The sequence below is a fragment of the Oncorhynchus mykiss genome, chromosome 22 (genome assembly GCF_057628025.1).
Source record: "Oncorhynchus mykiss isolate SJ-2025 chromosome 22, ASM5762802v1, whole genome shotgun sequence".
Lineage (NCBI taxonomy): Eukaryota > Metazoa > Chordata > Actinopteri > Salmoniformes > Salmonidae > Oncorhynchus > Oncorhynchus mykiss.
In genome coordinates, this window is record NC_143043.1 from 17481592 (window position 1) to 17498931 (window position 17340).

The 17340-nt window shown below is 42.8% G+C and overlaps 1 pseudogene across 1 annotated transcript in view; it reads right to left on the minus strand.

The window, feature by feature from the left end:
• LOC110502051 (myosin-IIIb-like) overlaps positions 1-17340 on the minus strand; it is a 93805-nt pseudogene that overhangs the window by 43912 nt on the left and 32553 nt on the right. The window contains exons 12-18 of the transcript XR_016490723.1: positions 17208-17277; positions 16803-16998; positions 16447-16647; positions 15504-15654; positions 13309-13452; positions 13020-13108; positions 12490-12649 (exon numbers count right to left, since the gene is read on the minus strand). The product of XR_016490723.1 is annotated as a myosin-IIIb-like (transcript). The remainder of the gene's footprint in view (positions 1-12489; positions 12650-13019; positions 13109-13308; positions 13453-15503; positions 15655-16446; positions 16648-16802; positions 16999-17207; positions 17278-17340) is intronic.

The following is a 17340-nucleotide window of genomic DNA, read 5'->3' on the forward strand; positions in this document are numbered from 1 at the left end:
TACGGAGTGGGAAGGAGTCACTGCTGCACTTTAATGGCAATGGAATCTGTTTTTGAGTCAAGTATGTAGGCTCATGCCTTACAACGTGCATGGGCCATCAGCAAAAACGTTTTGTCAATCGCTCAGGTAAATCACCTCTCTGACTAAGTCTGCACCTTTCCACTAAATCTTCCTTTTTAAAACCAGATAACATCCTCTTACTGAAAACCCAACCGTGGCTATTCTCAATATTCAGAGTCATCATCACAACTGTACAAAACGGTATGTATTCACCAGAGGGTTAATCACGAGAGGCTGTAGGGGTGGATAGGAGGAAGTGAGGGGGTCCATCTCCTATCAGGTCATCCTGTTTTAGGGAACAGGCGGTGTTGGAGGATCACACTGATCGTTTCTGCTTCATGCGTGTTGCTCTTGGCATGAGCTGTCGCCACAGATACACAGAGGGAGAAAATGAGAAAAAGCCTTCCCTGGCATCTGTGCGTTCACGTTGAAAATTAAGCCCAGCAAGAATCATATAGAAAAAAAAGCTCAAGCTGGCAGTTGTATTGGGTTTCTATTGACAAGAATAGTCAATGTACCCGGGATTAAAAAGCAATCCCGCGTTCAATATGACACCTCCCTACATTCTTTTATGAGTGCCAGTGCGCGCCTTGTCCTTCAGATGCTGTGGATCGAGCTGTCGACACAGGGGACAATCAAAGTTGTAAGAGAGCAGCCTCGCAAAGCTGAGTTTGCAGAGGCTTGGTGGATATCTCTCCTGCTCTCCCGCTCTCGTTTTTGAATAAATGTGATCTGGAAACTCAAGTCAGCAACCAAGCAAATGAGATTATGGCAGCCATAACCCTCGCCCCCCCATAACCAGCACCATTTACGCCCAGAGACTAATCCAGAGGCAGTTCATGTTAAATGCCATCCACTAATGTCAAAGCAGATCAATCATCAAAACCATGGCATAATTGGCTTTTAGTGACACAACATTATCAAAGAATATTCTTATGTGACTTGTGGTATCAAAGTAAAGGGGCATCAGAATCTGACTGCTGACTCAAAACATTCCCTGTGATTAGAGAAACTATACAAAAGTATTACTTAAGTTTCTCTGCATGGAGTGCATGCATAGACATATACAGTGCATTCAGAAAGTATTCAGACCCCTTCCCTTTTTCACATTTTGTTACATTACAGCCTTATTGTAAAAAACAGAAATACCTTATTTACATAAGTATTCAGACCCTTTGCTATGAGACTTGAAATTGAGCTCAGGCGCATTCTGTTTCCATTGATCATCCTTGAGATGTTTCGACAACTTGATTGGAGCCACCTGTGGTAAATTAAATTGATTGGACAGGACTTAGAAAAGGCACACACCTGTCTATATAAGGTCCTATAGTCCTACAGTGCATGTCAGAGCAAAAAACAAGCCATGACGTCGAAAGAATTGTCCGTAGATCTCAGAGACAATATTGTGTCGAAGCACAGATCGTGGAAAGGGTACCAAAAATGTTCTCCAGCATTGAAGGTTCCTAAGAACACAATGGCCTCCATCATTCTTAAATGGAAGAAGGTCGTCCGGCCAAACTGAGCAATCGGGGGAGAAGAGCCTTGGTCAGGGATGTGACCAAGAACCCAATGGTCACTCTGCCAGAGCTCCAGTGTTTCTCTGTGGAGATCGGAGAACCTTACAGAAGGACAACCATCTCTGCAGCACTCCACCAATCAGGCCTTTCTGGTAGATTGGCCAGACGGAAGCCACTCCTTAGTAAAAGGCACATGACAGCACACTTGGAGTTTGCCAAAAGGCACCTAAAGGACTCTCAAACCATGAGAAACAAGATTCTCTGGTCTGATGAAACCAAGTTTGAACACTTTGGCCTGAATGCCAAGTGTCACGTCTGGAGGAAACCTGGAACCATCCCTACGGTGAAGCATGGTGGTGGCAGCAGCATCATGATGTGGGGATGTTTTCAGCAGCGGGGACTGGTAGACTAGTCAGGATCGAGGGAAAGATGAGTGGAACAAAGTACAGAGAGATCCTTGATGGTAACCTGCTCCAGAGCACTCAGGACCTCAAACTGGGGCGAAGGTTCACCTTCCAGCAGGACAATGAGCCTAAGCACACAGCCAAGACGACGCAGGAGTGGCTTCGGGACAAGTCTCTGAATGTGCTTGAGTGGCGCAGCCAGAGCCCGGACTTGAACCCGATCAAACATCTCTGGAGAGACCTGAAAATAACTGTGCAGCGACACTCCCCATCCAACCTGACAGAGCTTGAGAGGATCTACAGAGAATGGGAGAAACTCCTCAAATACAGTTGTGCCAAGCTTGTAGCGTCATACCCAAACGCTGCCAAAGGTGCTTCAACAAAGTACAGAGTAAAGGGTCTGAATACTTATGTAAATGTGAAAGTTTTTTATATTTTAGAAATTTGCAAAAATCTTCAAAAACCTGGTTTTGTCATTATGGGGTATTGTGTGTAGATTGATGAGTCACATTTTTAAAAATCCATTTCAGAATAAGGCTGTACCGTAACAAAATAGGGAAAAAGTCAAGGTACCTGAATACTTTCCGAATGCACTGTAGATGGAGGACTAGCTTGGCACCCTGACGAAGCATAGAGGAATGCAACCCAGTGGGATGAAAGGCAGACTACTAAAAGAGAACAAAGGGCACGTTGTGTCATCCTGCTGCACGGCTGAAGGAACATGTCAATTCTTAAGAGAATGTCTTAACATGAAGAGAGAAACATCGTACTGTCTTGGAGTTGTGAAATATGTTGAACCAACATGTACCATTTCAAACATCACAGCGGAATTACGTGCAGAAAACTATATGGAGTTAAATGTACTGTACTGGTTGATGCAGAGAATGCACTAACTCAGAACATACAGACTTGCATAGTACATGAATAGAAATGATTTGTAATGTATTACAATCAGTCTGTGACCACTTCTTGTATGTTTGAAATGTAAGCTTGTGTATTTCCAATGAAAGGTACATAGACCTACATACAGTATTGACATTTTCTCTGCAATAAAAAAAAAAAAAAAAAGGAAATAGCAACATAATAAAATAACAATGAGGCAATATTATTAAAAATATACAAGGAGGACAGGTACCTGGTCGATGTGCAGGGGTACGATGTAGTTGAGGTAATTGAGATAATATGTACAGCTGAAGTTGGAAGTTTACATACACTTAGGTTGGAGTCATTAACACTCATTTTTCAACCACTCCACAAATTTCTTGTTAACAAACTATAGTTTTGGCAAGTCGGTTAGGACATCTACTTTGTGCATGACAAGTCATTTTTCCAACAATTGTTTACAGACAGATTATTTCACAAAATGTTCATTGTATCACAATTCCAGTGGGTCAGAAGTTCACATACACATACACTAAGTTGACACTGCCTTAAACAGCTTGGAAAATTCCAGAAAATTATGTAATGGCTTTAGAAGCTTCTGATAGGCTAATTCACATCATTTGAGTCAATTGGAGGTGTACCTGTGGATGTACTTCAAGGCCTACCTTCAAACTCAGTGCCTCTTCGCTTGACATCATGGGAAAATCAAAATAAATCCGCCAAGACCTTAGAAAATAAATTGTAGACCTCCACAAGTCTGGTTCATCCTTGGGAGCAATCTCCAAAAGTCTGAAGGTATCACGTTCATCTGTACAAACAATAGTACGCAAGTATAAACACCATAGGACCACGCAGCCGCCATACCACTTAGGAAGGAGAAGCGTTCTGTCTCCTAGAGATTAACATACTTTGGTGCGAAAAGTGCAAATCAATCCCAGAACAGCAAAAGAGTCCTATATCGACATAACCTGAAATGCAGCTCAGCAAGGACGAAGTCCCTGCTCCAAATCCGCCATAAAAAAAGCTAGACTATGGTTTGCAACTGCACAAAGATCGTACTTTTTGGAGAAATGTCCTCTGGTCTGATGAAACAAAAATAGAACCGTTTGGCCGTAAGGACCATAGTTATGTTAGGAGGAAAAATCATGTTATGGGGGTGTTTTGCTGCAGGAGGGACTGGTGCAGTTCACAAAATAGATGGCATCATGAGGAGGTAAAATTATGTTGATATATTGAAGCAACATCTCAAGACATCAGTCAGGAAGTTAAAGCTGGGTCGTAAATGGGTCTTCCAAATGCACAATGACCCCAAGCATACTTCCAAAGTTGTGGCAAAATGGCCTAAGGACAACAAAGTCAAGGTATTGGAGTGGCCATCACAAAGCCCTGACCTTAATCCTATAGAAATTTTGTGGGCAGAACTGAAAAAGCGTGTGCAAGCAAGGAGGCCTACAAACCTGATTCAGTTACACCAGCTATGTCAGGAGGAATGGGACAAAATTCACCCAACTTATTATGAAGAGCGTGTGGAAGGCTACCCGAAACGTTTGATCCAAGTTAAACAATTTAAAGGCAATGCTACCAAATAATCATTGAGTGTATGTAAAGTTCTGACCCACTGGAAATGTGATGAAATAAATAAAAGCTGAAATAAATAATTATCTCTACTATTATTCTGACATTTCACATTTTTAAAATAAAGTGGTGATCCTAACTGACCTAAAATAGTGAATTTTGTACTAGGATTAAATATCAGGAATTGTGAAAAACTGAGTTTAAATGTATTTGGCTAAGGTGTATGTAAACTTCCGACTTCAACTGTATGTAGTGTGTGTGTCAGTTTAGTATGTTTGGGTGTGTGGGTAGGGTCCAGTGAGTGTGCATAGAGTCAGTGGAAGAGAGTCAGAGCAAAAAAAAAGGGGGTCAATGCAAATAGTCCGGGTAGCCATTTGATTAACTGTTAAGCTTAGGGGTAGAAGCTATTCGGGAGTCTTTTGGTCCAAAACTTGGTGCTCCGGTACCTCTAGGCAGGGAGATCGGCCCCAGTGATGTACTGGGCTGTACGCACTACCCTTTGTCGTGTGTCTTACAGTCGGATGCTAAGCAGTTGCTATACTAAGAGGTGATGCAAACAGTCAGATGCTCTCAATGGTGCCGCCGTATAACGTTTTGAGGATCTAAGGGCCCAAGCCAAATCGTTTCAGCCTCCTGAGGGGGAAGAGGCTCATCACGACTGTGTTGGTGTGTCTAGACTATGATAGGTCCTTAGTGATGTGGACACCGAGGAACTTCCTCAACCTGCTCCACTACAGCACTGTGGATGTGTATGGGGGTGTACTCGGCACTCCGTTTTCTTTAGTCCACGATCAGCTCCTTTGTCTTGCTGACATTGAGGGAGAGGTTGTTGTCCTGGCCCCACATTGCCAGGTCTCTGAACTCCTCCCTATAGGCTGTACAGGCCTACCACCATTGTGTCGTCTGCAAACTTAAATGTTGAAGTTGTGTATGGCCACACAGTCGTGGGTGAACAGGGAGTACAGGAGGGGACCAAGCACACATCCCCTAGGACCCCCCGTGTTAAGGGTCAGCGTAGGGGATATGTTAGCTACCCTCAACAGCTGGGCACGGCCTGTCAGAAAGTCCAGAATCCAGTTACGGAGGAAGGTGTTCAGTCTCAGGGTCCATAGCTTAGTGATGAGCTTGGAGGGCACTATGGTGTTGAAAACTGAGCTGTAGTCAATGAACAGCATTCTCACGCAGGTGTTCCTTTTGTCCAGGTGGGAAAGAGCAGTGTGGAGTGCAGTAGAGATTGCATCATCTGTGGACCTGTTGGGGCAGTATGCAAATTGGAGTAGGTCCAGGGTGTCTGGGAAGATGGTGTTGATGTGAGCCATAACCAGCCTTTCAAAGGATTTCATGTCTACAGATGTGAGTGCTACGGGGAAGTAGTCATTTAGACAGGTTACCTTGGTGTTCTTGGGCACAGGGACTATGGTGGTCTGCTTCAAACATGTAAGCATTACAGACGGAGTCAGGCAAAATTTTCCAGCTGGTCAGCACATACTCTCAGTAAGTGCCCTGGTAATCAGTCTGAATGTTAACCTGTTTAAAGGTCTTACTCACATCGGCTATGGAGAACATGATCACACAGTCGTCTGGAACAGTTGGTGCTCTCATGCATGGTTCATTGTTACCTCTAAGTGAGCATAGAAGGCATTTAGCTCAGGTTGGCCGGGTTTCCCTTTGTAATCTGTGATAGTTTGGAAGCCCTGCCACATCCGACGAGTGTCAGGGCCGGTGTAGTAGGATTCGATCTTAGTCCTGTATTGACGCTTTGCCGGTTTGATGGTTCTTTGGAGGGCGTAGCAGGATTTTTTATAAGCATCCGGATTCGTGTCCCACTCACTGAAAGTGGTAGCTCTAGTTTTTAGCTCAGTGCAGATGTTGCCTGTAATCCATGGCTTCTGGTTGAGATATGTATGTACACTCACAGTGGGGATGACATCATCAATCCACTTATTAATGAAGCAGGTGACTGATATGGTAAACTCCTCAATGCTATCTGATGAATCCTGGAACATATTCCAGTCTGTGCTAGCGAAACAGTCCTGTAGCTTAGCATCCGCATCATCGGACCACTTCCATATTGGTACTTCCTGTTTGAGTTTTTGCTTGTAAGCAGGAATCAGGAGGATAGAGTTAAGGTCAAATTTGCCAAATGGAGGGCGAGAGAGAGTTTTGTATGCTTCTCCGTGTGTTGAGTAAAGGCCATCTAGAGTTTTTGCACCTCTAGTTGCACAGGTGAAATGCTGGTGGAAATGAGGTAAAATGTAAAATGGATTTTCTTCCATTAAAATCACCGGCCACTAGGAGCACCGTCTCTGGGTGAGCCTTTTCTTGTTTGCTTATGGCCCTATACACCATGTTGAGTGCAGTCTTTGTGTCAGTATCTGCTTGTGGTGGTAAATAGACAGCTCCAAAAATATAAATGAAAACTATTAGTAAATAGTATGGTCTACAGCTTATCATGAGGTATTCTAACTCAGGTGAGCGGAGCCTCAAGAAAAATCATGCACCAGCTGTTATTAACAAAGAGACCCACACCACCCGCCTTGAGTTTACCTGACGCTGCTGTTCTATCCTGCCGATATATAGAAAAAACAACTAGATTTATATTTTCCATGTCCTTGTTTAGCCACGACTCTGAGAAAAATAGGATATTACAGTTCTTCAGATCACGTTGACAAGATACACTCGAACGGAGCTCGTCCAGTTTATTCTCCAGTGATTGCACATTCACCAATAGAACAGAGGGTAGAGGCGGTTTATCCACTCGCCAACGTAGTCTCGTCAGGTATCCCGCACGCCGGCTTCAATAACGTTGCCTCTTCCTTTTTCGAGTGTCAGGGATTTGGCCTGGCCCGGAATGAGCCGTATGTCCTTCGCCACCAACTCATTGAAATAGAAATCCTTATCCAAATCAAGGTTAGTAATCACTGTTCTGAAGTCCAGAAGGAAACGATGGCGGAAACATTGTATTTTTTTAAACATTAGCTCAAAAAAACCCACAAAATAGCACAATTGGTCAGGAACCCGTAAAACGGCTGATATTTCCTTCAGCGCCATTCTGCACACATACAGTAAGTATACTGTAAATCTATATTTTATCTGTTATTTTACCAGGTAAGTTGACTGAGAACACATTCTCATTTACAGCAACAACCTGGGGAATAGTTACAAGGGAGAGGAGGGGGGTGAAAAAGCCAATCGTAAACTGGGGATTATAAAGTGACCGTGATGGTTTGAGGGCCGGATTGGGAATTTAGCCAGGACACCGGGGTTAACACCCCTACTCTTACGATAAGTGCCATGGGATCTTTAATGACCACAGAGAGTCAGGGCACCCGTTTAACGTCCCATCCGAAAGACGGCACCTTACACAGGGCAGTGTCCCCAATCACTGCCCTGGGGCATTGGGATATTTTTTAGACCAGAGGAAAGAGTGCCTCCTACTGTCCCTCCAACACCAATTCCAGCAGCATCTGGTCTCCCATCCAGGGACTGACCAGGACCAACTCTGCTTAGCTTCAGAAGCAAGCCAGCAGTAAGGAGCCATGCACCATAAAAATATAATTAGACCCCTATGCCCTGCAGTCTGCTCTGGCAGAGTGAGGGCTGTCATACGATGCCATGCCTGTGTGCAGATGTGCTCTGCTGACAACAACCCTAAGGATACATACAACTCCTCTGACCTTAGGCCTCCCAGGCCTCACAGGACCATACACAGCTCAACCAATTCAGACATTCTGATCTGAGGGATCTGGGAAAGACCGTGGCTTGGAGGAATTTGTCGATGCAAATACATCCAATTTCCTCTGACAAAACACCACCACATGGCCAAGCCTCAAGGACCCTGCCTGATGAGATTCTACTAGACTCAAGTGGTCCCACTATTCAGGTCAGTATTTTTTTTCCCCTTTCTGGGGCTTTGATGGTTCACTCTACGTGTAATCACATCTTACTTATCAATATGCAACATTTCAATTTATTTGAACATTTCTAGACCAGTCCATTCCCAATTAGTAATATTTACTGACAGCACTGAAATGTTCCAGGCAGTCAAGTGTTCACAGTATCTTTAATCACTTTGAATCTGAGACGTCATTTGAAGAACAAACAGTAAGTGTTATATGCTTTGGTTATTTTAATTTGATATTCACATTTGATAAGACAGAAAAGTTTATTCAATGACTCTTTATTTGTTCCGGATCCACCAATGTCCTTTCATCTCAAATGTCAACAAGGCTGACACCTAGTGGTCACAACTAGAGCCATCCGGTTGGTATTCACAACTCGGCAGCATAAAACTAAACCAACCCGGGTTAAATAGATTTTCATCTGATAGCAGTAATTTCATAGATAACACTGAATCTGTAATATGAACTAAAATGCAAATGACATTCCTCCAGATTTTACCCTGAAGAATGGAATTACAATTTTCCTCTGCTATTTGTCACTTAAAAGGGAACTCAAGCTTTTCCCACTTGATAAGCAGAAGTGGATTGTCTCAAAGCTCTTATCTTACGTGATTATCTAAACTTTCATGAAGTGTCATAAGAAGACAGGACCTCTATATCAGAGGAATGTTGAAGATTGAGTGAGGGCACCCTGTGGACATTCTCAAAACCAGTGAGAACGAGAGACGAGATACAGGGTAAGATTCCATGACTGAAACACTAATAACAACAATGACTAGATTACAACTACACAGTAATAACACTTTTACTGCAGTCAATTATGATAATCTCAACTTGATGCTTATTACCTACTGTGCACTTGACCCAATGACATTGCTGCAAATACACTATATATACAAAAGTATGTGGACACCCCTTCAAATTAGTGGATTTATGGTTTTCAGCCACATCAGTTGCTGACAGGTGTATAAAATAAAAGCACACAGCCATGCAATCTCCATAGACAATCATTGGCAGTAGAAAAGCCTTATTGAGCTCAGTAACTTTTAACCTGGCACCGTCATACGATGCCACCTTTCCAACAAGTCAGTTCGTCAAATTTCTGTCCTGCTGGAGCTATCCTTGCCAACTGTAAGTGCTGTTATTGTGAAGTGGAAACATCTAGGAGCAACAACTGCCCCAGCCGCAAAGTGGTAGGCCACACAAGCTCACCAAATGGGACCGTTGAGTGCTGATGCGCGACACGCGTAAAAATCATCTGTCCTCAGTTGCAACACTCACTACTGAGTTCCAAACTGCCTCTGGAAGCAACGTCAGCACAAAAACTGTTAGTCGGGAGCGTCATGAAATGGGTTTCTATTGCCAAGCAGCCACACACAAGCCTAAGATCACCATGCGCAATGCCAAGTGTCGACTGGAGTGGTGTAAAGCTCTCTGGAGCAGTGGAAACGTGTTCTCTGAAATGATGAATCACGCTTCACCATCTGGCAGTCTGATTGACGAATCTGGGTTTGGTGGATGCCAGGAGAATACTACCTTCCTGAATGCATAGTGCCAGCTGTAAAGTTTGATGGAGGAGGAATAATGGTCTGGGGCTGTTTTTCATGGTTCGAACTAGGCCCCTTAGTTCCAGTAAAGGGAAATCTTATAGCTACAGCATACAATGACATTCTAGACGATTCTGTGCTACCAACTTTGTGGCAATAGTTTGGGGAAGGCCCTTTCCTGTTTGAGCTTGACAATGCCCCCATGCACAAAGCGAGGTCCATACTGAAAGGGTTTGTTGAGATTGGTGTTGAAAGCCTCCTAAGTGGCACAGTGGTCTAAGGCACTGGTTCTCAATCCTGGTCCTGGGGACCTAAAGGGGTGACACATTATTGTTTTTGCCCTAGCACTACACAGCTGATTCAAATTATCAACTCATCAAAAGGCTTTGATGATTTGAATCAGGTTTGTGGTGCTAGGGCAAAAACAAAGGTGTTTTCTACGACACATTGTGTCAAGAAGCAGTGCAGCTTGGCTGGGTTGTGTTTCGGAGGACGCACGGCTCTCGACCTTCGCCTCTCCCGAGTCTGTACGGGAGTTGCAGCGATGAGACAAGACTAACTACCATTTGGATACCATGAAATTGGGGAGAAAAAGGGGTAAAAAATATATAATAATTTAAAAAATACAAATTTAAAAAAAGTGTGGAAGAACTTGACTGGCCTCCACAGAGCCCTGACCTCAACTCCATAAAACACCTTTGAGATGAATTGGAACGCAGACTGCGAGCCGGGCCTAATCGCCCAACATCAGTGCCCGACCTCACTAATGCCGTTGTGTCTGAATGGAATCAAGTTCCCGCAGCAATGTTCCAATATCTGGTGGAAAGCCTTCCCAGAAGAGTGGAGGCTGTTATAGCAGCAAAGGGGGGGGGACCAGCTTCATATTAATGCCCAGGATTTTGGAATTAAATGTTCGACGAGTGTCCACATACTTTTGGTTATGTAGTGTATATCCCTTTGTGTGTTTATGCTGAAGATAAGAAAGCCGTTGGACAAGCTGAACCAAATTAGAGAGGCTTTTAGGCCTAATTGACACCATGTCTGGAGCCATGAATGGTGAACCACATCTCTGCTGTTACTCAATACTTCGGAGTACCAAAGTGCAGTGAATTCTCCACCCATTCACATTATACTGAATTTACTTTTTCATGCTAGTGTATTTTTCGTCAATCAAGTAAAGAGGATGGCTGTGGGCTCACCTCATGCACTACGTTCCAATATAGCCTACAGACATGGCACATGGATTTCTAATGGAAGCTAAACCAAAAGTACCCATCGTAAATTGGAGCTGCTCTTAATTCGACTATAACTGAAAGCAGTCATTTACAGGTGGCTCAAAAGGAAGCGAAGCACATAATATGGCTTAACTGCAGGAAAGTATGAAGTGCTGTATCTGGTAATTGAACACATCCATTAGCATGCCGGCTCAGCCAAGTGACCACGGGGCCCCAGCCACGGCTAATGATGAGGATATTACCACCTTTATTTAACTGCACAGAAAAGACCGGGAAGAAGAGTTGCTTATATGATCTCTAAATACCGTTTCTTCATCTCCTGGGTATTTGGAAACCTTATCACAAAAATATCCCGTTGCTGCACAATCTGTAGATAGCAGCAGGAAACCAAACGGGGCAGCTTAGTGAAAATAAAAAACAGAGCCCTCCATGTAGAGCTGAGCCTCTCAGGAGATAATGGAGACTGGAGATTTATCCACACACAGTATCGCATCGCAGGGAGAGAGGCTTTGAGTGGAGGAGGACCAGGATGCCGCTGTGTCTGGAGAGGCGTCTTTAAAAAAAAGAAGAAAATCTCCTTACCTGAAAGTTTATTGAGACATGAACGATACTAGAAACAAAACACACAATCATACACTGAGTGTCCCAAACATTAGGAACACCTTCCTACTATTGAGTTGAACCACCTTTTGCCCACAGAACAGGCTCAATTCGTTGGGGCATGGACTCTGCAAGGTGTCGAAAGCATTCCACAGTGATGCTGGCCCATGTTGACTCCAATGCTTCCCACAATTGTGTCAAGTTGGCTGGATATTCTTTGGGTGGTGGACCATTCTTGATACACACAGAAAATTGTTGAGCATGAAAAACCCACCAGCGTTGCAGTTCTTGACACTCAAGCCACGTGTGCCTGACACCTACTCCCATACCCCGTTCAAAGTACATAAATATTTAGTCTTAACCATTCACTCTCTGAATGGCACACATACACAATCCATGTCTCAATTGTCTCAAGGCTTAACAATCCTTCTTTAACCTGTCTCCTCCCATTCATCTACACTGATTGAAGTGGATTTAACAGGTGACATCAATAAGGGATCATAGCTTTCACCTGGATTCACCTGGATTCACCTGGTCAGTCTACGTCATGGAAAAAGTAGGTGTTCCTAATGTTTTGTACACTCATCGAGACCCCAATACATGTCTACCACAGTGTAAACAGAATTAAGATGATTTAGTTGTTTAAACAAAAAGTGAGGTTTCCAACTTCCTGTAAGGAATTTGGGGCAGTAACATAACCCTCCAAATGAGTGATAATGAATGATAATGAATTCTAAAACATTTTTATTGAAAGTCTTGCGACCTACCTGTTTTTGTTAATGGACTTGAAAACAGCTGCTGCAGAAGTTTGTTGTCTGATGTTCTCAGAACCACAACAATGTCTGCAGGAAGAGCGTCTCGGTTCTTTTCCAGAAACTCGTACACGTACAAGACGTACATGACAGCAAAGGGATAATCAAACCATACCTGATAAAAAAAAAACTACCTATCCAACTGTATTAGTGTGCAAACACCAATGATACATTGGATACTAATCCATACATACTGCACTGGGCCTCAATTCCCAGAGCCTTCGTAGCGTTAAGATCATCGTTAGAGTGATGGGCAGCAGATAGCCTAGCAGTTAGAGTGTTTATCAGTGTTTTGTTTCTTGTCATGTTTGGTGTTTTTTATGGACACCAGGAAGAGTAGCTGCTGCTTCTGTAAAAGCTAATGGGGATACAAATAAATGTGCTTGTTTGGGAAACACTCTTAAAAAGTTGCCTCGTAAATAACGATGTACTGGTACGATCGTCGTAATGCTTAAGTTTATTCGCAACAAGGCCCTGATCTATACCTTGCCAGCATAATGGTGAATCCCAAAGCAGAACTCAATATGTTTTGGTCTCCAGAAGTACTTGTAGTACAGATTGTCCTCAAACGTATCTGAAGAGAAAACATATTTGAAGATAACATTGAAAAAAAAAGACTAATCTTGATTAAACATTGTTGTTTTCAGAGCAGGGTTGTTTTAGTACACATGACCTTGACCTTGTCTGCTGGTGAGGCCTTGTCTTACTCACCAGAGCAGGGTTGTTTTAGTGCACATGGACTTGACCGTGTCTGCTTGTGAGGCCTCGTCTTACCCACTAGGGTCTGGTTGGTGGCCTGGGGGAACCGGCTCTCCTCATCCATCAGAGAGAGCAGGCCCATGGGCTTCTGGAGGAACATGTGCAGGATGGGATGGTTGTCCTCATACTGGCATCCAGCCCCTCGCTCTGGTACTCCATCTAATTAAAACACAGAGAATATAGAACAGTCCACAGTTAATGATTTCACTAAATAACCCAATTAAACAATCTAGGCTAAATAGGATTTTTGCATGTTTAAAAAAAGTTCTTAAATCAACAGCACCAGTCCAGTTCTCCTTCTTCGGCTGAAATGTATAACAAAGTCAGTTGCTGAAATTATACAGAACTGTTCTGAAATAACAAATAAAGCCACTTACTAATTCATAATTTAGTTCCATTAGCAAATAACCGTATCACATTATTGCATCTGCTTAATTTGGATCAAAAAGTTATTTTAAATATATATTTGACCAATAAAGTGGAAGCAACGGATCTAAACCGTCCCCATGTTTAAATCATTAACTCGGAATAATCCGCTTCTGTGTACCACTGGATGGAAGACATTTTCACATGATAAAAATCACTTTCCCGCTAAACCACTAACCCTAAATCGAAGTCAACTAAAACACATGTAACACGACAAATCATGCAGGAAAGTCACCTAGTTATGATCCGGAAATTAAGTATGCCTAGTTAAGCCGTGGTATACAAATGCTTCCAAAAGGACACATCCAGCACATACAGTGCCTTGCGAAAGTATTCGGCCCCCTTGAACTTTGCGACCTTTTGCCACATATCAGGCTTCAAACATAAAGATATAAAACTGTATTTTTTTGTGAAGAATCAACAACAAGTGGGACACAATAATGAAGTGGAACGACATTTATTGGATATTTCAAACTTTTTTAACAAAAACTGAAAAATTGGGCGTGCAAAATTATTCAGCCCCCTTAAGTTAATACTTTGTAGCGCCACCTTTTGCTGCGATTACAGCTGTAAGTCGCTTGGGGTATGTCTCTATCAGTTTTGCACATCGAGAGACTGACATTTTTTCCCATTCCTCCTTGCAAAACAGCTCGAGCTCAGTGAGTTTGGATGGAGAGCATTTGTGAACAGCAGTTTTCAGTTCTTTCCACAGATTCTCGATTGGATTCAGGTCTGGACTTTGACTTGGCCATTCTAACACCTGGATATGTTTATTTTTGAACCATTCCATTGTAGATTTTGCTTTATGTTTTGGATCATTGTCTTGTTGGAAGACAAATCTCCGTCCCAGTCTCAGGTCTTTTGCAGACTCCATCAGGTTTTCTTCCAGAATGGTCCTGTATTTGGCTCCATCCATCTTCCCATCAATTTTAACCATCTTCCCTGTCCCTGCTGAAGAAAAGCAGGCCCAAACCATGATGCTGCCGCCACCATGTTTGACAGTGGGGATGTTAAGAACACAACCTCATTCTTACATTTCAATTCTTATCTATTCATTATACATGAATAAAGTGATCATGAATACCAGCTTTCTCTCTAATTCCCTTGAAAGGAATTGCTAGAGAGCAAACATTGAGACTAAAGGACAATGCAGCAAAAAGTGCTCTTGATTCATTTCTTATACAGCGTCGTCAGCGAAAGCAATAAACTCCCACACTCCAGGGTAAACAGCTTCAGTAAATCAATTAAGAGAATAATAACTAGTAGTTGAGGGAGAAGAAAAAGTATCATTTTAACGTCATATAAAGCTATGAAGAAGACGACACTGAATTACAGTGTTTCATTTAAGAGACACTTCTCCTGTGATTGACGAACAAGCTGGCATACTGCATCTGGATATTTAAAGGAAAGGTTCGCACATTTGGAATGTTATATTGTTTTTGTGCATCCCTGAGGGATGCTCTATCGATTCCCTGTGTGATTTCATGTTTATCTGAGTTGTTGGCGTTCAAGCAGGCAGAAATACGTCAGGTATGATGTAGCACCGTGATAAAGTCGCTCTCACTACACTGGAAGGTAAAAGGAATACAACTTTTCTTCTGTATGTAATCTCGCTACTTTTACAGCCTCGCTACTGTATATAGCCTGTCTTTTTACTGTTTTATTTCTTTACCTACCTATTGTTCACCTAATACCTTTTTTTTGCACTATTGGTTAGAGCCTGTGAGTAAGAATTTCACTGTAAGGTCTACACCTGTTGTATTCAGCGCACGTGACAAATCAACTTTGATTCGATTTGAAAAAATGTGCTGGTTGAAGTCAAACTGAATCTGCTCATTTGCAATGTTGATGCAAAGTTGTTCAAAGGAGTTATTCTTGAAGTTCTCGAATCCAAAGATGACCAGGATTCCCACATTCATGCCACTTTCTGCAGCACTTCAAAGGGGAAAAAGAGGACCGACGAACAAAATCATTCTTGTGTGGAACTGTCTGAGCAAATCCCAAGCAACCACATTGACTTATGAAACTTTAATGATGAACCAAGTTCAACCCAAATAGAGAATATTTTGATCTGAATGGCCAGTTCTACTTTATGGGGAAACAACAATTATGAACATTCAGAGCTCTCTGACTACAATCAATGAATCATAACATTTTATGATTAGCAAGGATTGTACAAAGAGTCTGTATTTAACCGTCTTTAGGTCTACACTAAACACAGACCTTACAACAGAGTGATTTCACACCGGTTTTGCTAAGATGGAGAGACACCATTTCCCATAATCCCTTCAATTACCAAGACATTAGAGGTCACCTTTTGTCTTGGTTAACAGGTTATTAATGGCAATAACAGAGTGTGCAGATGATTGAAGTGGAAACAGACCCTGTGGGCCTTCCGCAGCTCAGAGACAGCAGATGACTCCCTGACAGTCCACGCTCACATTTATGAGGGAATTATTTTGGATCAATGAACAACCCTTTACAGTCTCTCTGAAGATATTTTAATCATCTGAATATTATTTTCTCCACACGCAACTAAAATGTATTCAACTTCTTTTGCGCCCTTTCTTGTCTCCTGCTGTCCATTAATATTCTACTCTCCGCGTTCGGTTCTCCACCCAGATGGAAGGGTCACTAGAGCTTACAGCAACACACACACATCTGAAGCAGAGTGCAACAACCAAAGACAGAGGGACCAGAGAGAGAGAACCAGTGCCTTACACTTACTAGTTATTCATATCAGGCTGCAGTAGGGTAGTGATGCGGTTGACTATCCAGCTGAAGAGGTGTCCGTACAGAGCCTTGGACATGGCGTCCCGGCTTTGTCTACAGTACTGGTGTGGATGATGGTGTCTCCCCGGGTTACCACACAGCGGGACGCCAGGGCCTCCATGAGCACCTCAGGGCCGATGCAGAGCAAGGCAGAAGCTGAGGGACAGAGCAGGCTCCTGTCACATACAGCAGCAAGGAAGAAACCATTTAGCAATACTGTGTATGCACCAATAGGTTGGAATGTTACCATCTATTATTAAATCAAACTGAGCAAGAAAATAATTATTGTTACTAAAGTACTGTTGTCTTACCATTTTCTAAGGCCTCAGCATTAGACACCTCACTTTTATCTGTCTGGTGTTGGGAAGTAATTACAGTGAATTCTTAATCTCCAGGTACTTCGCAAAGAGACTGGAATTGTCATTAATGGCCGTACACGTGTTCCCAAATGCCTCCACCAGGGGATTCACCTGGAGGATCTTCTCCCACAGCGTCCCGATGGTTTGCCTGGGATCACAGTAAAGCAATTGTTTTTACACAGCTCCCTGCAGAGACAATACAAACAAAATATGTAGGACTAAATATATCAGTGTCTTAATCTGTCCATTGAATAATGAACTCCATCGAGGTGGAAAACTTAAGTTCAATATTTGTGAACATGATGTAGTAGAATATGTGAAAAACTGATTCATGGGGTTTTAGCACACAAACAGTACCTTTCCCAGGCAGGTGAGATGTTGGACAATCAGATGGGCACTCTCTGTCTTCCCAGCTCCACTCTCTCCACTGAAACACAGGGACGCATCAACAACAACTTTGTCACCGGGATGTCTCAAACAAACGCATCAC